Source organism: Eumetopias jubatus, unplaced genomic scaffold (genome assembly GCF_037043125.1).
Source record: "Eumetopias jubatus isolate StellerSeaLion01/CBP00866 unplaced genomic scaffold, mEumJub1_p1.0 scaffold_6, whole genome shotgun sequence".
Lineage (NCBI taxonomy): Eukaryota > Metazoa > Chordata > Mammalia > Carnivora > Otariidae > Eumetopias > Eumetopias jubatus.
Window position 1 is genome coordinate 58,716,668 of NW_028274812.1, and position 24,749 is coordinate 58,741,416.

A 24,749-nucleotide genomic window follows, 5' to 3' on the forward strand; every position below is an offset into this window, starting at 1 on the left:
TATTTGAGCCTATTTTAAATGTTCATAGGCTGTGAGAATTAAGTTCAGTGTGCATGAGGGCCCAATACAGAGGACTGTCTGTACTTTCTCTGCAAAGAGGAATTAATGTATCTACCTTGGATAGATACAGTTGGATATTTAAATAAGACGAAAACATTTAAAATATCTGAAACATAATAAGGAATCAATGAATAAGTATTTATAATTACAATTTTAGTTCCATATTTTATTGTATCTTAACAATTTTTCTAATCAATCAGAGCATCAGAACTTCTAGAATCTTCCCTGGTTATTGCTTTCTTCCATTATAGTATACTTTTATTATTCATTAGGTCCTTCCTCTGCAGAAGGGAAATGTCTAATTGAACCCAACTGTATTTTTTGCCAGTGCCCCTCTTTGCTCTGTTCCTTTTCTCCTTGTTACTATTTTTTTTTTTTTTAAGTAGGCTCCACACCCAGCATGGAGCTCAACATGAGGCTCAAACTCATAATCATAAGATCAAGACCTGACCCGAGCTTTGATCAAGTTGGACACTTAACTGTCTGAGCCACCCAGGTGCCCCTACTATTAATAATTAATTAAACACCATTCAGGTATGAAAAAATACTGTCTTAGAATATTAGAAATTATCTGGGCAAATAATTTTCAAACTGTATTCATGAAGCCTTAGGTTTATCCATAGATACTCAAAAGTTGATGTAGGAAAGAAAAAGTAGAAAGGAAATTGGGGATGGAGAAGAGGAGCAGGTAGAGGGGACAGGGATGGAAGAGCTATAGAATGAGGGACTATGAGTAGAAAGAGTTGGATTTCAAATTTTCTTTCAGGATTTCCAACAGAGACAATCAATTTTTATCCCTTAAGAAACACAGTTTTGTGAAAACACACTAACATACACTACTTATTTAGGTCAAATATTGTTCTATATTTAAGAAACATAGGGGAGAATATGACTTGTTTAAGAACACAAAGCATGTTTATGAACTGAACTGGTATTAAAACCAAGTACCAGGGGGTGCCTGGGTGGCTCAGTCTGTTAAGCCTCCGACTCTTGGTTTCAGCTCAGGTCATGATCTCTGCAACATGAGATAAAGCCCCATTATCGGGCTCTGCTCTCAAGTCTGCTTGAGACTCTTCTTTCCCCCTCTGCTCTTCCCCCTGCTCAAGCTTTCTCTCTCTCTCAAATAAATAAAGTCTTTGAAAAAAAATTAAAAAGAAAAAATAAAACAAAACAAACAAGTACCAGCATTCCCTTTCAATGGTTCTTCCACATTTGTTACTAAATCTCAAGTTTCTTTTCAGCTTTCTTCTTTCTTCCTTCCTCCACTTGCAAGCATGCTAGTTCGGCAGCTATGTTAGAAATTATTCTCTTTCATAAAGGGATTAATGAAAATCACTACAAACAAACAAACAAACAAACAAACAAAACCTCCTGCGTAACTTAAACATGTATGGGCAGTTTTTTTTTTTTATTATATTTTACTCTTGGTATAATTAAAGATGTTGGTTTGATCTTTAAACTCCTAGATGTAAACTAGAGTAAACTATTCATAGTTTCCTAAGTATTCTGTACTGTCATGTATTTCCATGACTTTGGAGAAATCGGTTTCTCTGACTAAAAAGCTCCCCATCAGCCTTGCCTTTCCGCTTCTCTGCCAGTGAAGTCATCCTTAACGGTTCAGCTCAGCCTCACATGCTCTGTGAGGGCTTCCTTCAGACCAGACTACATGCTCTAGACTGCTTCTCCTTATTACTTGCTCAGTTTCCATAAGCACTTAGCACCCTGAATGACATTTATTTGTTTACAGGACTGTTTACGCTCTAGTCTGTGACACCTGGATATGCACTTTATTTCATTTTCATTTAATCTGTGCTTACCAAAGAATCTAGCAAAAGGCAGATTTTCAATGATGTTTTGAACTTGAACAGAAATTGAAAACAAAACTTACAATCTTAATGAAATTCTACATTTCAGCTATAACATCTCAAAACCCATATTTGTGGTATTTTTATCTGAACTCATTTTATATGATTCATTTCCTGAATTTGGACAGTTTTTTTTTAGTACAATAATATTAGAGTCAATACTGAAACCATTCAAACTATGCTCTTAATATTAGAGCCACATAGTTTATACATTTTTATATTAATGCATTTCTTTACATTTTAATTTTCTACATTTTAATTGTTATTTAGACTTTGGCAACACTTCATATTACCTTAGTGTGTTTAATTTTATAATATTTTGCTTGCTTTATATCATAGATTATTTTAAAATCAATTCTGATTTGGAATTCAAAATGAAAATCTTTTTTTTAAAGATTATTTATTTATTTATTTATTTATTTATTTATTTATCTGAGAGAGAGAGACTGCACACCTGCATGAGTTGGGGGGAAGGGGCAGAGGGAAAAGCATACTCTCCAATGAGCAGGGAGCCCAACATGGGGGCTGTATCCCAGGACCCTGAGATGATGAGCTGAAGGCAGACACTTAACCAACTGAACCACCCAGGTGCCCCAAAATGACAATCATTTTTAAGAATTTTAAGTGGATAAAAGATAAAAAGAAATAAAATGGCTACAAAACAAGGACTTGTGACAGAGCAAAAGAATTAAGAAGTATTAAAAGTGAAAATAGACATTGTATATTATAAAACTTAAACTTAAGAACAGCTACTGTATCAAAAACAAATGAGCATGTGTGTGTGATCATCTCTAAAGTGAGTCTCCAAAGAGAAAAACCCAAATGGGTAATTCAAGAGAAAACATAAACATTTTAAAAGTTAATGTCAAAATAGAATTTTTGAAAGAATTTCTCTAAGATAAAGTATTAAAGCCAAATTTTTAATTAACTCAAAAATTAATTTTTGTTAAATTATGTTTTAAAAGTTTTGTATTATTAATTGAACACTTTTCTTAGAGAAATAGATACAGAGTAAGATAAATCAATTTATTAAAAGCATGGTAGTCAAGGCATCAAAAAGCATATTCATTTCTGCTTACTAACCATCAGAACAGACCAGAAAAGTCTAACAACCAATAGTTTTTGTAAAACTTGATTTGTTAATTCATTTAAATTTTATTCTTGCAGTATGAGTGAAATTTTAATTTTGAAGGTATGATCATTTTGGTTCTCCTCATATTAAAAAAGAACCTTCCAACAGTTAAGAGAAACACTTCCTATAAATGTATAATGCTAAAGAGCTTTATCAGCTCAGGAACAGTGTTCTGCCCACGTACCTTGATTCTGCATGACCCCTTTAAATAACAAGTGAATATATTACTCTAAAATGCATTAGATATTCCTTTGTGTTTCAATTTAAGAAAGAAGGAGGGGGGAATTTATTTCACTAAGAAGAAAGCTTATTTTGAAAGCAATAAACTTCATCTGACAGCTTACATAAAAAAGGGTTTCCAATTTTAACTTAATGTAATATAAAGGAAAGAAAGCAATCCCAAGGCAAGCTTAGGGTTTTAGGATACTATACTTACCCCATTTTCACTTTTTAGAGAATAGATGACAAGGAGACAAAGGACAGCAATGTTGTTTTCTTTGGTTCAAAATGGAGAGATATTCCAAAAGACAAGGATTAGAAAGTTTAAGTTTCTCTGTCACAAATATAGGCATATTTGCTTATTTCTAATCATAGTCATTAGAAAAAAACAGAGTTTTAAAGGTCTCGATTGATCAAAGAGATAAACACCAGTACAGAGGCTAGCAAGAAATAGTTGCTCATCATGCAGACTTCGACTAAAGAGTAGCTGGAATGGAAATGTCAAAATAGCTACAGTGAAAAGAAACTGATTCATCATTATCTTTCACTCAGTATCTTTATAGCTTAATAGACCTCATTCTAGAGGATGATAAAGCTCACTTTGAGTCTTTCCTTTGATAAATAGATTTCTTGAGGAATATCTATTTATTTTTGTTAACTAGAACTCATATTATGACATTATTTATTTATAAACAAAGTATCTAATTGACTTGGGTCTCCACTAACCCAATTACCTGAAGGAAATTTCACCATTCTGAGTTTTCAGGAAAGCAATAGCACCATTTAATAAGTCCTTAAGGAACACTATTCACATGTTATAAAATTTAAAGAAAGAAAGGTCAGGAGATTGTTGTTGTTGTTGTTGTTTCATGTATATAAGTCACTATTGATGACAGAAATCATGGCTCTAGGTAGAATACTGGTATAATTTTTATTTTTAAAATGAACAGTCTCACAACCTCAAGGATATTGGGCGTTTAGTCATAGCCATCTTCTTTCTGACACCCTTCCCTTCTACACTCACAAAGAAGAATGCATTCATGCTTTCCTTTTTCTTTATTGTTTGTGACAAGTTTCTATTGTAAAAGGAAAAACTGTAGGGTTTTTTTTTTTTTTCCTGATCTCCACCAAACATCTTAGAAGTATGTTTTAGCTATATACGTGCCCCAATATTAGTATGGAGATAAGCCTCATCTTGAAAAACTCTGCTTTTATTAAGAAAGCATATAAAATATCTGAGGAAAAAAGTTCTGATTATATGAATATTTAATTATTGTGTCTGTTGTGTGAATTTTAAAACATACAAGAGCCCTGTACCTGAAATCCAGTTGGAATCTATAAATAAGGTCTTAACAGTGTGTTGTTTAGCACTGTGGTTTGATCAGGAATTTTCTGGTCAGTTAATGACATTGGATGCCTGTGAGAATATTGTGTCCCTCAATGGTGGTAAGAGTGAAAATTTAGCTCTGATACTTTATTGCCAACAAACACTTTGTCACCTGAATGAAGTATTTAGATAGTTTTAAATCTTTACTAGTAACAAAATATCAATACCTAGTTAGCAGAAAATAAAATACATATTGCATAGCTCACTCTTGGGAATCTGGCTTTTCTCATCCTTAGATAGATCTAGAAAGCCTAATGGATATTTGACATTTTATGACAAAATTAATATTTTTATTGCAGTTCACCTTAGTAAGTGGTGTACATCCATTATTGTAAGAAAAAAAAATGAGGAAGTCTATAGTGATGTTCTAAATCATTGCCTCTCCAACTTTAACAGGCAGACAAATCACTGGGGATCTTGTTAGGAGGCAGACTCTGATTTGGTAGGTCTGAATGGAAGCTGATATTCTGTATTTCTGCACTGGTACTGATGGTGCTATTCAGTGGACCACACATAGAATAAAAAGGTTCTAAATGGCAGCAGTCAACTATAATCCTATGGTCCAAACAAAAGAACTTTAAAGTGTTGAGAAACTAAATGTAATTTTTTCTATGATTGACTCCATTCAACTTTAATTATGTTTCTAATCATAATTGAAAATTCTAATTTCAGCTTGGCTGCAAATTTACTCAGTCATTTGGAGTGATTAATTTGACCTATCTAGGGGATAATTTATAGTTCATATTTTAGCAGTTGAAGGAAATTTGGAAAGCAAAATAAATATAATTTTAGTATCAAATTGCAGTAGAAATATTGATAGAAACAACTACTATAAGATGCTTTTCTAAATGTCAAGTATAATGCCACAGTCTAGCATTTTTGAGGAAAAAGTCCTGCTTGCTAGCTTTTATCATGTACTATTTTGGCCAGTTGTTGCTGGTTTGTGTGCCCAGAATACATGAAAATGCCACTATATGTTTTTAGTTAGGATCTGAGATGCGAATTCTCTAATGATTTATCTAACATAACATACTTCCTCTTTTGATCTTATACGTAAGTCAATAGTGTCCTTTGACATTCAAATTCTCATCATAGCATTAAAGAAATTTTATCTTGATGCTTTGCTTCAGAGTGTTTGGATGTAAGTCACTGGCTTCCCAAGGAAAGTATAAGTAATGAAAAAGCTATTTAAATTGAATTGTCTCTTTTAGTGCAAATTACTGCATCATGTAATTTATTAATAGTTAATATTACTACCACATATTTAGAGAGAACATGTATAAGCACATGGTCATGAATATTACTCTCTGAAATTTATATTAAAATTACAAACTTTTTGTATCTCAAATTATGGAACCAAATTTAGGACACAAATGGACAGAATGTAAGCTCAGGATGATTTTTAAAATATATTTGGCAATGTATTTACTATCTAATCAGAGAATTTTATCATCACACTGAATTTAACTTGAAGAATGTCTTAAGTTTTCTAATTTTAGTCATCAACATTCACAGTTTATCTTCTAAAATTCAGCAGCCAATTAAGTTGACAATGTAAAACGCAGCAAATGTTAACCAGGACAGACAGGTGTAATCATAAAAGCCAGCTTAGAAAAGGTATGAGTTTTTCTTAGGCACTCCTTTATCATTGTCTCAGTAATTCCTACTGCTTTAGAGAATCCTCCCAAATGTAACACCGCCAAAGGAGTAGGTGGCTATATGAAGGTGTCCACACAGCCACACTAGCAAGGTTCCATGCATTGAACAGAAATGTTAAGATTACTAAAACCCCAAGTGGGTGGCAAGAGTCGAGCACGATACAAAAAGAGAGTTCTTTACAACAATTATTCTAAGGTTAAGAAATCAGATATGAATCTAAATACACTTATTGAAATTACACTTTCCCTTTCTATCTCAATTTCCCTGATCTCTCCCACAGAAAATCAAATAATGTTTTTACCCTGGTGCTACAACTTTCCTCCTCTGGATAGGCTTTTTTTTTTTTTTTTTTTAAGTAGGCTTCATGCCCAGCATGGAGGCTAACACGGCACTTGAACTCATGACCCTAAGATCAAGACCTGAGCTGAAATCAAGAGTCGGATGCTTAACTGACTGAGCCACAGAGGCACTCTTGGATAGGCATTTTTAAAATAAAGTATTCATTTCCCTCAACAATCAGTATTTATAGAGTCCTTACTAAGCACTATGGTAAATAGTTTATACATGTTTACATTCATTGTTTCATGTAATCATTGCAAGAACCCTATAAAGTAAATGTTATGTATTTTTTCAGAGGATGAAACTGAAGTTCATTCATTTATTCATTTAGTAAATGAGTTTGTTCTAGAGGCAGGGGCTACGGTGGTAACCATTCCTGGCAAGATCTCTGCTTTTATGGACCTTACATTGGAAGAAGAGCAATTAGACAATTAACACATAAACAGAAATGAAAACTGTGAGGGTAGGGAAGCAGGTGACTTGGGGTGTGTTTGTGTCTGCAATGAATTAGATGGACATTCCCTGACATTAACTTCCCTGAGGAAGTGTGATACTCAAGATGAACCCTGAAGACAAGAAGGGGTCCACCAAAATAGACGTGGAAGCAAAGGAGTAGTAATGCTCCAATATTTCATCACAGGAAATCATCTCCTGAGAGAAGAAATATTCTCCTGAAATATTCTGAGCCAAATGCCAGAGACTGATCATTTACTTGTATAACAAAAGGAAAGAAAAAACATAAAGAAAGCAGCAGGGTTCCTAAAATATAAAAATTAATGGTTTACCAATGTTTCATTCTGGTTTCTAGGTTAGGGAAATAGATATAGAAAGTCTCAATGATCTTCATTAAACCATGAGAGATGATGGACTCTGAAAAACAAACTGAGGGTTCCAGAGGGGAGGGTGGTAGGGGGATGGGTTAGCCTGGTGATGGGTATTGAGGAGGGCACGTTCTGCATGGAGCACTGGGTGTTATGAACAAACAATGAATCATGGAACACTGCACCAAAAACTAATGATGTAATATATGGTGATTAACATAACAATAAAAAGGAATAAGGTAAAAATAAATAAATAAATAAATAAATAAATAAAACAAAAAAAAACAAAAAAAAAGAGTTACACGATACAGGGTCTTGGTAATTGTTACAGTAATAAGTGCCATATCATCAGGAACTTTTTTATTATCTCCCCCATTCACAACTAACCTGAGCTCTCACTCTCATAAACACAGCTGAGCCTCCACTTTGAAGTCTACATCCATGATGGCTCTGACTCATTTCTTTTCTTCCAGGTTTAACATTAGGAAGAGAAGGCGAAGTGTCACCAGAATTGTTTTGAAGGTTCAACTCAGCTGTCAAAATGCCTATTAATTTTCAAGCAGTGTACAGAGTGAGCCCTAGTTGAAAAGAGGTGGATCAAGGCAGATTTATATCTTAAATAGTTTTTCCAAATATCAACTATGCAAAGAGAGTTTATCAAGATTATTAGCTATTAGTTTGTCTCTTTTGGAACATATAGACCTCAGGTTTAAGATGGGCCCACATGGAAAGTAAGGAATTCTTAGGATTAGGAAAGCAAGTGAGCCACAGGAGGGACTAGAGCCAGCCCCAAACAAATTTTCATGTATCATAGTTTTTACTTTGTTTTTAATCTGTAGATTAAATATGACTCAAAGATTTATTTAAAAAAGGAGAAATAACTTAGATCACAAAGTCCAATCACTCTTGATTCAAACTAAAATGCTACATATGAAAACATTTTACATATGTTCAGCAGCAGGCATTTCCAAAACATTTGCATACATGTGGTCTCATTGGATCTTCACAATCACCTTTTGTGATATAACTTTATAAGTCATCTCATTGACAAGAAAACAGAGGTTCAAGTCATCTTTCTAAAAACACACAGCAAGCAAGCAGCGAAGCCAGGACTCGAATGCAGGTCTGCATGTGACTACAAAACCCCTGCTCTCCCATTTCACCATTCCTGCCTCTCACTCTCTGCAACTAGCCAGTCATCCCAGGAGATGACATTTTAAATGCTTCCTATTTGAAAAGACTTCACAATGAGGGCTCATCAATGGGCTCTTCTTTTACTTAAAACATAGTAAATGTCATCCTGATAAAATCAGTGTGAGACCAACTATCTCTGACAGTGGCATTGATGAATGTTTTGTATGAGGTTTTGCCTCTCATGAAACAATTCCCAGAGGCTAAGGTTAAACCCAGAACATCCCTGCATTGACACTGTCAAGAAGCTCTTTCTCATCCAGAACCAATTCTTGCTTATTCCAGGAGCATAGACAAACTCCTATGAGAGCAAGGCTGAACATTAATGGCAAGAATTCTCTGCCTTCTATCCCACAGAGAAAGCAGATGATTCTCTGCCATCCTAGGTCTGTGCCAAAACCTGAAGCTAAGAGATAAGAGCTAGCCAGAAATCACAAACATAATGTTTTAATCCCACAATCCAGTTACCACTAGAGCCATCAGTTTAAATACTTAGACCCTGTGAAGCCCAGTTATTCAGCTTGGGAGGATGACACCGGAGCTAAGCCACCTATTTACTTAATGGAAATTTCCCTTCTTCAATTTTAGAGCATTGTTCTATACTAGCTGGAGAACAGTTTCTTAAATCCTTTTATAAAATAAAGTAAAAAAAAAAAAAAAAACAACTGATAGGTAGGTCTGCTTAAGGTGTGAATGAATGAAATTTTAACTAACCATCAAAGGGAGAACACCTGATTTGCTTGCCCCATGTATCAGCATTAACCAGGACAATGCCTGACACATGATCAACACTCACTATACTCTGTTTTAAGAGTTTTAAGCTATATTAATATACAATAATAAATTTTAAAATAACTATAATAAATTATCATCTAGAAATACTGAAAAATCCAACAATCTTTGTGATTTTGTGAATCAAAGACCTCATAATCAGACTAAATTATGATTTATTAATTAATAAGGTAAGTTGAGCACCCTTCAGAACTCAGAGTAGGAGATCCTATTCACTGCTTCTGCTATAGAGTTTTAGTTTCAGTGGAAGTATACTATCACAATTCTTTAAAACTATATAATGCTTGTGTAGGTCACATGACAATTCTCCGTTAACTCAGTTATTAAATCTATGTGCCTTGTTGTCTGACTATACGATTTTCCATGCTTACTTCCAAGTTTTTCTCCCTGTTTTGTTGGACACTGCTGGGCATTCCTCATTGAAATATAATAACCCTCTTACAATATTGGATTAGCTTCTTAATAGTATTATGTGTCAAATGAAAACATGTTTATTCATTTGTAAACACATATAAGCCTATACTATCCTGTAATCAGGATATATGTTTTAAGACTGATTAATTGATTTGCTATTTTTGTTGTTTTTTAATCCAGAGCCCATGATGCAGCTATACAGTGCCTCCTCTTTTTCTCACCTGATAACACTTATAGCACCTGGTCAGTTAAGGGTGAGCATTATAAACTAAGGAAACCAAGAAAGAAAATCTATATCTCTTGACAATAACTCCACTAAGAGGCCCAGAATATGTATGTGTGATGGCCATAGAGATGCCCTACTACTTGAATCTTCCTTCAAGACAAACTGCTACAGGAAATTTAGCTGATTAAAAGCCTCCAGCTTCTGCACCTTCATATACACCACTGTGTTTATGACTGAGCTGGTAGGCTTGCTAGAACCAGCTCGGTCCTTCCTGAAACAAGATTTTCTTAGTGGAATCTCTGGCTTAAGGAATCCCCTTCAGCATGGCTGAGAATTTCTGCATCACAGTCTCAGGCTTTTCCTATCCAATTCTAACCCTCCTCTCTCGCCTCACAGATTTCAGACCTGCATCTGGGACCAAAGACTACCTATTCTAGCTTGCTCCTTCTTTATCCTTCACAGGCACATCTGCCAATGAATCTGTTGTACATCTAATCTCATTTTGGGATTTGCTTCATGGAGGACCAAAACAGACACCATATTTGATATATTCTGAATTATAAATTTTAAAACTATTTAATGTACTGTGTAGTATACAAAGATGTTTGCAAATACACAATATGAGAAAATAAAATTTTTGAATAATAAACATGCCAATAGACATTTCTTGGGGTAGTAGTACATGTTTTAAAGGGTGGGGAAACCTACTTTAGTTTTATTTTATTCTCGTTAGTATTCCCTAATATATTTTTTTTAAAACAGCTTATTTTTTAAATTATGCATAGAAGATATTTGGTAGAACAAAGACAAGAAAATTCAGTTTTTACCATAAGAGATCTGAAACAAAACAGGATAAATCTCTCTCTGGGTGGTGCCCTCATGGTGTTCAATCTTTGAACTAAAAACAAAAATCAAAGCCTGAAGCACATTCACTGATTCATAGCTGAGTCATTTATGGGGCAATACAGAGCTGCTAAAGATCACAGAAAGATATTCTGTCCAGCTGTGTTCCTGTGGGTATGTACTGATGAAGGCAAAATACTGAATACAATACCAGCAAGAAGATTAGAATTCTGCATGTCTCCTTACATATTTCCTAACACTGTTGATGTATTCTGTATCATTGCACTTCTTAAAGAATTTATTTTAAATAACTCATTAAAGACACAAAAACAATGCCATTTAAAAAAATGTATGTTCAATATTTAATATTTAAAAAGCATCAAAGCAGATGGAGAAATTAATTGCTATGCAAAAATTTTTTACCACATTTAACTTTGTCATTTGCTAGCAATTATAAACGATTACCGTCTTACATTGGTAGCATATTAAAACCATGAATTCTTACTTTAACTGTCACTGGTTTTATTTTTTCATACAACTTGATACATTTACCGAACATATGTTTCCTTCAGTTTGTCACCGCTAGAAACATATGTACAGTGTTCATAAAGATTTTTCTATTCCTTCTGAAGTAATATTGTTCTATTATACAAAGAGATGTACATAAAAAGAAAATGTTCTAACAACCAATGACCAGTTAAGTCCAATACTCATTTGTAAAATCCCTCCAGGCCTTTCCCAGCATTTTGATCAAAATACAAATTTACATGTCCTTCAAAGACCTAAATCACATATCTCATGACCACTTTCTGTTCTTCTATCATTTTCCCTCTTATTCCAAATTATTTAGTACACTGATAAACTCAACTCACCTGTTTCCATTTCAGGGATTTTGTACTTTTTCCTTCTGCCTAGATGTTCTTCTGATACATCTTTGCAAGGCTACCTATTTCTTATTATTTGGACCTATCCCACACATCAGCTCCTAGCAACACTCTAGCTAAAGAGCCTTCCCCACCCCTTATCACCCTCTATTTTCTTACACTAGTTTTCTTTAACTTATTCTTCCATTTACCAAATAGAAGATAAATTCCATCCTTACCACTATAACTCTATAGCAAGAACAGTGCTTAACACATAGCAGATTTTTAAAAATGTTAGTTTAATAAGAAAACATCACGCAAACTATATACCATATGATCCCATTCCTAATGAAATATGTACAAGGGCACAAAAAATTAATAGAAATAAATGCATGGATGACTTCTTTTCTAAAGCAAGCAAAGCTAACATTTGGCCAGTTAATTAAGATGGTTGGTTAAAGCATATATACTTTAAAAGTTTTATTTTAAAGTAAACATCTAACTGTAAATCTATCCCTAAGTATATTAATGTAGAGCCAAGACCCTTTTCATGGGTCTGCTGCTTAGAACCCCTTTCCCGTTTTGCATAAGCCCCAAACATAATGGATTAGCCACGATTTTCAGTTTTGGTTTCTTCCAATTAAAAGAAGAATAAAGAGACTTGCAAAACAAACTATGTGCAGAATCCACCTTTTAGAGCTGTCTTGCTCACAATAATATAAAAAAAAAATCTAGATGCTTGACTTTGCCAAATTTTTCAATGTAATCAACTTAGTTTTCATGGGAACAGTTCTGAATTACCCTTGTATTTCGCTATTTTATGCAATATTTAACTGAATTATGTCATTAATAAATACAACAAGCATAAACTGGTTTTGAAAGAATCACTACTGACCTTTTTAAAGAATATACAACTGTGAGAGAAAAATACAGAAACTTGATAGAGTAGGCTGCTAGCAGTGAATTCTCAGGTTGCTATGGACATCAATTAGTTTATTTTAAACAGTGGATAGAGAGCGAGCTTTGGTTACTCTTATGAATCAGTTAAGGGAAGGCAAGTTAGAGCTTCTACTAGTTCCTAAAACGTTAGCTGTCATTCTCTTGACTTGTCATGTCATGTCATTAATAATTAGAAAATTTTAATTTTCCTCCACAAAATTTTTTAGTTTACAAATTTTCTACAGTATCAGCCATACAATAAAATTTAAATAATATTAAACATTCAACATATTTATGATACTTTTAAAAGTGACCAAATGAGTAACATCCATTTTCACCTTATTGTTATTTTGATTATTTCAAATTTACTTAAAATGAAATTGTAGTCTAGCAAACTCTCAAATCTAGAAAACTATGCATGGTTTTTGTCAGTTAAATTTATGTGTACACTCCTTAGGGGCCAGAGAAGTTTATATTTTAAAGGTATTTCACTGTCTAATTTTTCACTTATTCATTTCCCTTTCCCTTTGATAAAGTTAAAGGATTTGGAGAGAGGAATAAATATTTAAAGCTGAAGAATGGAGTCTGAGAAGTTGATTTTTAAAAGCAACATTTAGCAGGAGTAATATTTTCCTTGAAAGACAGCACCAGAATTCAAATGAACATCTCGTTTCGCAAGGCATATTCCCAAGAGCCAGGACACATTTGGTGAGCCTCAGGCTGTTCGGGTACAACTGCCGAGAAACAAAGGCACTAAAAGATGCAATAATTCCTTAACCAATATTCAGTATGGCTTAAATTTTCTCACTTTTGGGGTTGCTTAGCCTAGGAGGCCAAACAGGTTGGCTAGATTCTTTTCTATGAAGGATTGTAAACATACGCCCTTCGGATCTGGGATGTTTCCCTCTGTTTCTGACAAGGAAACTGAGACATTACTGCAATGAGAAACAATATTCCAGCTTCCAAATTTTTGCCAGACCCCTCTCCTTTTAGGTATTGTCATCATCTCAAATCCTACATGTCTGTAATCAACACCATCCCCTTTCCAAACCACCTAGTCCTCCAGATGGCCCCATTTTTATTAAAAGCTTAAGTGTTCTCCCAGTTACCTAAGCTGGAAAGTTCAAAGGCCTCTCCTGTCTCCTTATTCTCCTTTCCCATCTCAAAAAAGTCTCCCTGTTCAATCATTCCTTTGAGCCCTCTCTGCTCTACTTCCAGTCATTATTACTGTAGGCTTGAATTACAGCTTCCTGCCTCCACTGGAGTGAGTCTAATGCACCTGCAGAGAGTCACCAAATGAGACTTTCTGGGAAAGAAAGTCCTAAACATAAAGCTCAGCTCCACCTTCTGATTTGAAATGTCCTTGGACAACATACTAAACATATTTCAGCCTCACTTCCATCATCTGTAAAGTCAGAAATAATATTCGCCTTGTTCTTCCTGGGCATGTAACGTTCTCAATTAGTGATTTTATGTGAAGTTGCAATTACGACCTGAACAAAAAGTGGGTAAACTCCCATCTATCCAAACACTATTTTCTACATATATTCCTCATTACATGTCAGTGGGTTTTTTTTTTTATTATTATTTAAGGATGTATTTTACTTCCCTTACCAAACTGATAATTCATTATGTTTATATATATATATTTTTTCTTATCATCCATATGATCTAATACCACACATTCCATATAATAGGTTTTCAATAACTATTTGGAGAAGGAATTAATGAGTAACAATACACAGGCATTTTTCATGAAGGACTGATCTGGTACCATTTCAACATCTGTGTCTATTTAATAACTTTGCTTTTCCCTTCTGGTTCAATTTGGTCACAGGGTATTCTGAAGATTAATGAATAAAATATTTATGAATTCTTTTAGAAAGGCAAATGAAAGATCAACATAATATTTCCTCTCTGCATAATAAAGAAAGAGAATTCCTAATATCCTTTAGGTAAATTCACCTTAAAACTCTTCATTTCATTTTGCCTGAAATATTCTTCTGATTTATTAATGTAGATTTAAAGAGTACTGGCCAAGCATATCTTGGGTATTAGTGCATCAGAGTAAGTCTTTGACCATTTCTTAAAACTTTGTATCACAAAACTGCATAGGCTACACTTTAAAAAAAATGTCTTTCTAATGTAAATATAGTTACTTAGGTACCAGTGTTATGAAACTAACATCAACAATTTGATAGTAAAACTAGCAATGATTCTTGTTCATTCATTTACTTAACTTCATCCAGCGCATCAGAGGAAGCAACTACTTATTCTACTAAGCATACATATTTGTGTGCTTATTCATTTGTCATATTTGTATAAACAGGGTATCAGAAGACTTTGAGAAAGATGAATTTTACTCTGAACAGAAATATCACTTACACTACGAGGCAGAAATGATATTTGTCTTGAGGTAAATGGATGTCACTTTTGGAGGATTTACTATGTGCCAGACACTGTCTTTGAGCAGTATCAAAGTTACGTATTTAATCTTCACAGTGACACCTTGTTGTAGGCATTACTATTTCCACTAAATAGATGAGGTAATTGAGGCTCAGAGATGTTAGGTAATTAGCAGAATTTCATAAAGGAAGTAATAAGTAGATCTCAATTTCAATAGTCAGATGATTCTGATTCCAAAGTTCTTGCTCTAAGATAGAAATAGATTTAACAGTCTTTGATAACTGACATAAAAAAAATAAGCAAAAGTACAACTTTTAATTCTATGCCAAAAAGCCATCTTTTTAATCTAAAAAAGAAGGGGCCTGACATTGGGAGGAAATGAGTGACACATACAAACAGAAGTTTTTGTAAACTTCTAACTATTTAGAAACTTGTTCAACATAGGGATATGTCATTCCAATAGCACATTTCAAATTATTGTGATTGGGTACATTTTTAAAAAAGACTACTAGATTCAAGTACTAAGTAGATTCTGTATGAATCTTCCTAAATTTTCTATATCAATTAATCATCCATTACATACACATACACATCTACTATGGTGTTAACACATATAAGAGATAACAAGTGATGTTGGAATAATATGATTGAATTTTTTTTTAAGTAATCTCCACCCACAACATGGGGCTCAAACTCACGACCCTGAGCCCAACAGTTGCACATGCTACTAACTGAACCAGCCAGGCACCCCCATTATTGAATTAATTAAATTATAAGCACCATATCAAAATTTGTGCTATATTTGGAAGGCACGAGGAGCTTAAGAAGAATCAATAATATAATTTATAAATATAAAAATCCAGGTAGGTTTCCAATATTTTTATATGTTAATTCATTATCCCTTTCAATCTTTAGAACAACACACTAAAATTTATTATTTCTATTTGACAAGTGAGGCCCAAAGAGGTTAAGTAACTTGCCTAAGGTAACATTACTGGAAAGGGTTGAAAATGGGATTCAGATGCTGGCTTCGGATCCCTATTTATTAGTTTAATTTATTTGGGAAGAAAATAGGAGGGTTTAGTAGACCAACTATCCACCAACTCACCCCAAATTGGTGAGTTAAACCCTATACATTAAAGTTGAAGAAGAAACAATGAATGAAACATTGTTTTGCTGGTTTCTAATCCATCATGCTTAACTTTTACCTCTGGATGCTTAAGGATTCCTTTATATTTGCTTCAGACTATAGTCCCAGGATCTTCCTTTATATATGATCTACCTATTCTATGTACCTGCGTCTATAAAATGAGGATTATAACTGCCCCATGATGTTGTTGTGAGGCAATAATAGTACTAGGATGTAGTAAGTGTAAATACATTTTATGGTTAGGTCATTTCATAGTAGAAATTGTCAATACAAAAGGTAACATGCATCAGGAGCCAGATTCAAAGTTTGTTTGGATCAAACTTCCTAGGGCTATTGTACATTCAAATGTCCTCAATATTCACACTTCATATATGTGTCTGCTCCTACTTCTAATAACAGAATCAGATAATTCTTGGATCAAACAGGCAAGAGAATTTCTGTATTGGTAAGGTAATTTAAAAACAAAAAAGAAAACATCTGTTGTATATATCTACATGAAAATAAACCCAGTATGGTTGTTATTTATTATATATAACACAAATTTCATTACATATCATGTTCTTGATTTATTTGCAATATTTTCTAGCTATCTTAATAATAATTCTGAAATTGAGCATGACAAAACAAGCTGAAATTTGTTATAAATCACCGTAGTGAAGAAGGAAAATTTGTTAAAATTTGACAGACATACACTGCCCAAAATTAACAATATCTACAGTTAAATATGTTACATGTTTATACGTACATATTTTATAGTTGAGTCACTATTTAATAAAAAATCTATCAAAATTTTTTATATTTTTAGTGTCCTGAGGCCATATATTATAAATGCTAATTAGCCTGATAATATTATGGTCACTAACATTGTCTTTCTAGTAAATAAATAAGGATATAGCTTACCTTTCATGATAGTATCTAAAAGTAATATAAATCTATATAAATACAATAAACATTATATACTTTTGTATTATTTGTTTTATATAAAACTGTATAAAAGTACAAGTATTTAAATGGAAACTTATGTTATTGTTTATTATTTAAAAATTTGGGGTGTCTGTGTGGCTCAGTCAGAAGAGTATGCAACTTTGATCTAAGGGTCATGGGTTCAAGCCTCATGTTGGATGTAGAGATAATAAATTAATAAATAAATAAACTTTAAAAAAATTAAAAATGTATTTTATTTAAAGACTATATGAGGCTATCTTTTATCTATTATTTTTCAATATTCTTAAAATAAATTCCAAAATCATAAAAATAACAAAATTCCTAAAATAAATTCCTAAATTATGAATAAAATGGAATAATATGAAAAAACATAGTTTTGATAGTAATTATCACTCCCTGTCAGTCCATCCCCTATTTCCAAATACAGAGCGTAGCTTAGCTCTAGGTATTTTATTCTGAATGTAAACAGTCAAAACACACATTCTGTACATTTTAGAAATAGATCCACTCTTTCTTTTTGTTTTAAAAATAGATCCTATAAAGAGAAAGTACTATGGTTTATAGCAATTGTTAATCTTTCTTAGCCAGAATTTTTCTGTAGTTCATTATGAATCTGTATCTGAGTAATAATATTACTTATTATTTATATGCCTTAGTGCCATCGCTTACTCTGTTTTTACATAATTTCAACCCCCCGACTTTATCCTGTATTACTACATGTTAAACGTTGCACATTTATAATTGTCTATTAATTGGTTGCTCTGCAAAAATTTTATCCCACCTTTTGTCCCGTTGTTTGCCCATTGATTTTCCTCTAATCCAGGAAAGTGATCACTATGTCAAACTTGCTGTTAGCCCCCTTCTAACCCGAGTGCCTGCTCTAGTAAAAGAATTTATTGCTCATTGCTTATTTTCTTAACCACCTTGTATTCCCTTTATATTGTGCCCTGTACTTACTTTCCTTATATCATCTGTGATTCGTTATATCTATATGTAACTATTTAGCCATTAAATATAAAATAAGAAGCTGAGGGAAATTGTAAACAAAAATGTATTAATCCATTACAAGTGTGTATTGCATGATCTAAGATCAGTACTTTACAGATAAATTTTGTTCTTGAGGGTGGAAGGGGTAAAAAAAAGTCTCCTGATTCAACCTTCCTTTTTCCAAGTGAAAAGTTTAAAAATTGGCCTAAAAAATAACATGATTATGAAGGAAATGATTCATTGCAACTGCCATTTTTCACGTAAGGAACAATTACTTAAAATGGAAATTCCAACTCTTTATCAGCTTTAGATAAATGCTGATTATTTAATCTGTCAATGAGAAAAGGCAATTAAATGGAATGTTGTATGTTAATGAAACAATGGAGGTTGTTAGGTCGTCTCAATTATTTATATTCAGATTTAACTTGCAGCCTAGTATATCATGGAAGATTAATAGGTATATAAAGTGAAGGAATATAGTGCCATTCCGTTATTCATGCCACAAACTCCCTGTCCTTTTACTATTCCTTAAATCAATCATATACAAATATAATGAATGTTGTGCTTATGACTTCATAACATATTCTGAAATATCTTCTACAAATACTTCTGTCACATTTGATTATGATATAGACTCCTAAATATTTCTTCTGTGGTAAAGACAAGAATAAAACTAGCAGTTATGTTGATAAATATTGTGAAATGTTACACACTTCAGCAAAACACTAAGAAATTATGCAAAACTCCTGGTAAATATATGTTTGTCTCTTGCTATCAAAAAATAAAATAGAAAATGGAATTTTAACAATTTTGAAGGAAGATTTAGGAAACTAAATCAACCAAAGAAACACAAAATTGGGAAGAAGTCAACAATTAAATTTGAATATTTTTTTTCTACTACTAAGATGTGAGATGTGATCAGTAATACACTATCTTCTAATTTGGTCAATTCCCTACGATCTGTGAGGAAATAGATATATTATCTTCATCACCAAACCCTGAGTGCCTGGTATCAAGTTCGGAGTACACAGCATACACACAATTAAAATTGATCAAAGAAAAAGTAATTAATTCATCATTTTGCCACTTTTTACACCTTTGGTGTTTTAGTGGAATATAAGATAAAGTCAACACTTTCAAAATGCCTCTGTTGATTAAAAAGTGGAGAATTAGTTTGATCCACTGTCTGGCAAAGTCTTAAATTCTCTTTACAACAGAATCGAAGAAAATAGCTCCAGCTAATTAAGAAGACAGTGGCAAGGACAGACTTGTAGTTCCAGGAGAACATGAAAGCCTGCCTGGTCATACTTTAATTCTCTGTGATTCTATTTCCTAAAGGTAAATCTTTGTACAGTAGCAGAATGATCACTAGTGCCCTCTTAGTACATAAGCTTACTCCCTGTCGTGAATTGGGTATACAAGACATTGATCTTTAAAGTTAATCAAATCATGAAAGAAATTATAAAATTTCTGGGCTATGGTCTGTTGTTACAAAAGAATAATTTTTAAGAGGACATTGGAACTTAAATACGTAAAGACTCATCTCTCATAAACACGTTCATTTTTTGTAAAGAAGAAGGGAAACTCCTTTTCTAACTCACTAAACTTTCACTATTTAATCAAAAGTGTTTCTAAGCTTTTGCCTTTTAAGATATTTTTCTAACAAATATTTGACAGTAGCCTAATTGCAGTTTCCAAATGATTAGATATCTTGACAATTAAATGTAAGTACATAAATTAAAAAAAAAAAAGCTCTCCAGAACATATTTGGGAAAATGAGAGAACCTAGCGATTAGAACATAGATGTAATGTGATTAAAATAAATTAACACACACATTTTTTCAGTCAGGCAGGCCCTCCTTCATTATGAACACCCTCATAATGCATTCACTTTGTACCAGGCACTTAACTGGGTACAGGGCCTTCAAGGATGAGAGAACCTAGGTCTTGCCTCCAAAGAACTACAAGTCTTTTGGAAAAGAGAGGTGAACACAAAACTACCAGTGTTAAACTTCAACATGCAGTTAAACAAAACACGCACAAATGAAAGAGCACACAGGTAAAATCACCAAAAGGTTACAGATGACCTGAAAATTAGAGCACAAGTAGGAATATGCCATGCATTCAGACAGTGGAACCAGCCTGTGCTGAAATGAGGCGGAAACAGCACTGTGGTGAGATGGGTGGCTTCAAAGAGCAGGGAGCAGGCAAATAGGAGCTGGACAAGCAGCAGAAGCCAGATCATGGAGGGTCTTGCAGGCTTGGCAAATGGATACAAATTTTATCTAGTAAATGACAAGGAGTCATTAGCAATGTTCACACAGAAAGAAGGTAAGTGTAGAGGAGGGATGTTAGGAGTAAGACTTCAAGAAGGAGACTATTACAACAGCCAGAGGAGAGATCATGGGGTCCTTAACTAAGGCATGGGTCTGGGGGTGAAAAGAATGTAGTGAAGAAAAGTATTGAGACAGCAGACTTGAAAGTGTTTGATGACTGACTGATGGATGTGAAGAGATGGGGAAGGAAATGGAGACAGCAGTTGGCATCCAGAGTTTATATTTCCAAAATAGTAACCTCCCTGTAGAAATCCAAATAATATAGCCAACCAATACAGTCATTATTGACTTATGTTTTAAATTTACATTATCAAGGAATATGTGTGGTATTACATATCGATATAAGAAAAAATGATACTTTTAAACTACCAGATAAAGTATAGGTCCATTAGTATTAATATACATGGGCATAATGGGGGAACTGGGAAAGATTTCTAAGACATAGTTAGACTGTTTAAAACTACCTTGAGGTATTTCTACTGGGTTTTGTTCTCTTGAATTGAGATTATTGCAAACTCAGTATATCAATAATAAATACAACCACTGTCAGCTCTGATGGATTCAAAAAAGTGAATCACTGCCCTTGGGAACTATGCTTGGAGAAGGCAGACATCTGGGCAGAAGACTGGGAGCTATGTCATCTCGTCATGCAGTAAAGAACAGTGGTAATGTCCACTTAGAGGACTTCCATACTCCCAGGAGCATGGAAACATGTATGTGTTTATACTCAGCAGACAATTCACAGTAAAGAAAGGGTTTTATAGTAATGGCTCATGTCTGGGGAGGAGTCAGCACACTGACTGGATGGTAGTGCGCAGGCATGGGGGAAAGTGTGAGGAAGGTGACATCATGAGATAGAAAAAAAAAAAAACCTTATTTGTGAAGGAAGGGGGTTGGACTTCTTTTTTAACTTTCTCCTTAAAGAGATTGAGCTTGGATGTATTGTGCAACTTGGTTTCTTGGTTGGATTTATACCAAATGGAGATAAAAATTTTACTGAGCTAATGACATTAATATATTTATTATGATGACCCCAAACCATAGAAGAAACCACAAGTACAGGAGAAATGGTCTTGTATTCAATAGTCACTTAGCAGACAAACACTTAACCCAGGGGTCAGTCAAGATGCTAACTCAACCAGAAAAATTCTTATGAATCCAGTCCATTGTTTCCTTTTATAGCTCAACATGAAGAAAGAATGTGAAAAGTCTAAGCACTATGATCTTACATACTGACAAATCACTATGATACTGATAATAACAGGTCTTGCTCCACGTACCAGGGACTTTGCTGATGATCCCATTTCTTTATGGGATCATAGGGAGAAAAAAGAACAAGAGATATATAAACACCGAGATCTCATGAATTGACTGGAGGGAATGTTGCCAGCACCACAATGCCAGGCTATAATTCCTTTCTTTTCTAACTAGACTCCGCTTAATTTCCTGACTCCATTCATGGTGGAAATAGCCTATTAGTTCCTTTTCCTAAACATTTAATGACTGGGAAAATGCTTACAATATGATCTCAAATGAAAAAGAAAAATAATACTCATGCAAGGCATAAATATACCAACATCTTTATACAGATCCTATGTTGGTTTTATGTTTATAATAATCATGTGCTATTTTATAATTAAGACTTAATAGTTTATAATGAAATATTTTACATATAATATTTCATGTCATTATATAATGCTATATAGTGAGATTTTGAAAGATATTATCATTTTCCAAAAGAGAATTTTTAAAAAGTAATCAATCTGTATCCATTCTTGAAGACATTTTTATTTTAATGGCAAACTTCATGTTTACTTCCAAAATGGTTTGTGTTCCATGCTCTATTTATAAATAAAATAAATAGCTAGTACACATTTTTAGATAAGAAATATTATTCAAAAAGTGCTCATACAAGTAAATTTATCTTTAGCTCACTCATTTTAAAAATGCTCTCACTTTTAAATCTCATCTCAAGTTTTCTGGTGAAATTTTTATATTTTGCAGTAAATTAAAAATATACAAATGAAGGGGTAATTATCTCTTATATGTGAACATTTTCATTTTTTAAATGTATTATGACACTTGGAAAGCACTTCATGACTGTAACAAAGGTAAGAGTGTTGGCATTGAATATTCTCCTAAGGATTTCAGAATCTGTTCTATACACAATGCCCAGAATTTTCAATAAATAGGCTAATTTTCTCATTTTCTTATCAATGCATTTTTATTCCATCACTCATCCGTTCCTACTAAATCACCTGCCAGTTCAGAAGGACAGAATTGAGGAGGAATGGACTCCTGGCTAGAAAAGGAAAGAACCCAAACCTGTATTCCTCCTAACACCCTGTCTTTTTGTTACATCTTCTGAAAGTTAATTCCGTCTAAGAGCCCCTGCCTCCCCGGACAAGAAATTAATAACCTTTCCTTTGTACTTAACTGTCTTTCAATAGTCTCTATAACTTACTTAGAAGTCAGACAGCACTTTGTTTCAGGGGATGACATGTAACGTCATGTAGGGAATCATACAGAAATACAAAGAATACCTAAGTAAAATTAGATAATTTTTGTAGGTTTGATATATAAAGGAGAACAGTAATCCTTGGACATATTAGTAGAAGTCTTAGAGTTAAGTGCTAAGTAAAAGTGTTAATATTGTCATGATACCTATTGATTTACTTTTCTTAAAATCATTCAAAAATGGTTTTGAGGAACAAATAATAAGACATCCATCCTGAAATTAAAGAATGATAAAGACAGCTAGAAAACATATATTGAAAAAACATATATACATGATTAACATAATAATTTAAAGAATAGTACACATTTTATTTAAAAAATAACATTTTCTTATTAAGTTCCAAAAGTTTAATTCAACATCTTCACCCTGAGAATAAAGCATAATATTTGTAATTTTTTTAGGTTGTATTTTATTTTTAATCTGGATATACTTTGGAGAAAAGAGTATCTTCATTTTAAAGTTATTTAGATATTTTCCTCCCAATAAAGTTTCTCATACATCTTAGGTTAATACCAAAATACTGGAACTAGTCAACGATCTCTATTTTTAGGCAAAAGAATAAAATTCCCCTCATACTATATCTTTAAAAAAATAAATGTGGGTATAAGACATTTTCAAATTCTAGGAGGTTGTTTTTCTCACTAAAAGAAAACAAACGTCCTTTTTTTTTTTTTTCATCAGAAGTTTGGTACCATGAGGGCAACTATGATTTCAGTCTCTATGAAGATACTCAATTTTTATGATGGAATCTACTTTTAAGGAAAAAAAATAATAGAACTTTTCCTTTATTTTGTTACAACATTAAAAATACACTTTGAACCTCTATTGAAGCAATTAATGGAAAAATTATCATAATAGAAAAAGCTTTCCACACATCAGGATAGAGAATGTTATGCTTATAAAATTTCCATTTAGACTGACACTTAATAAAAGCAGGTTGTAATGACCTAGGAAACGTAAATATTGCCAAAGTGCTTAGCTATATCCTAAAATGTAGCAATAATTTGTTCTATAGAAAAGAGATTCAATGAGAATGTATCAGACCTTTATAATTTGCTTAAATAACTATAGTATAAAAATAACATAGTGTAAACCTACCTGGTCTTATAAGGTAGCCAGTACTTACATTTGGCTATTGAGCACTTTAAATGTGACTAGTCTGAATTAATATGTATGGTGTCAAAGACAACTTTCAAAGACTTAGCAGCAAAAAGAAAATGCAAATATCTGTCATAATTTTTATATTATCTATTCAAAAAATAATAGTATTTTTAATATAATCAGTTAAGTAATATAATTAATAACATTGAGTTTTACTTGTTTTTGTTTATGTTTTAAGAGATATCAGAAAATTTTTAAATATATATGTGTCTCCCATTAGGTTTTCATTGGCAGCAGTGGTATAAACAGCTAAACTTATACCAGAATGTTCCCTTCTTTTATAGTTTCTGCATAAATCCAATTTCTAAGTTTAAAAAAGGACTTGAAAATAACAAGTGTGATTATTGGTTAGTCTTAAGCCTTAAAGAGTAAATAACTCAAAGGAGATTTTTGTGTGTTGTAGGTATGACATCCATATGACATCACAAACCAACATGATGAAGAATAATCATGTATCGGTAGTTAAGACCAAAAGTGTAACTATCAGGTTAACATC

The 24,749-nt window shown here is 33.0% G+C and overlaps 1 protein-coding gene across 3 annotated transcripts in view; it reads right to left on the reverse strand.

Moving 5' to 3' along the window:
* Positions 1 to 24,749, reverse strand: part of GRIK2 (glutamate ionotropic receptor kainate type subunit 2) — a 672,482-nt gene that overhangs the window by 342,125 nt on the left and 305,608 nt on the right. The window lies entirely within an intron of this gene.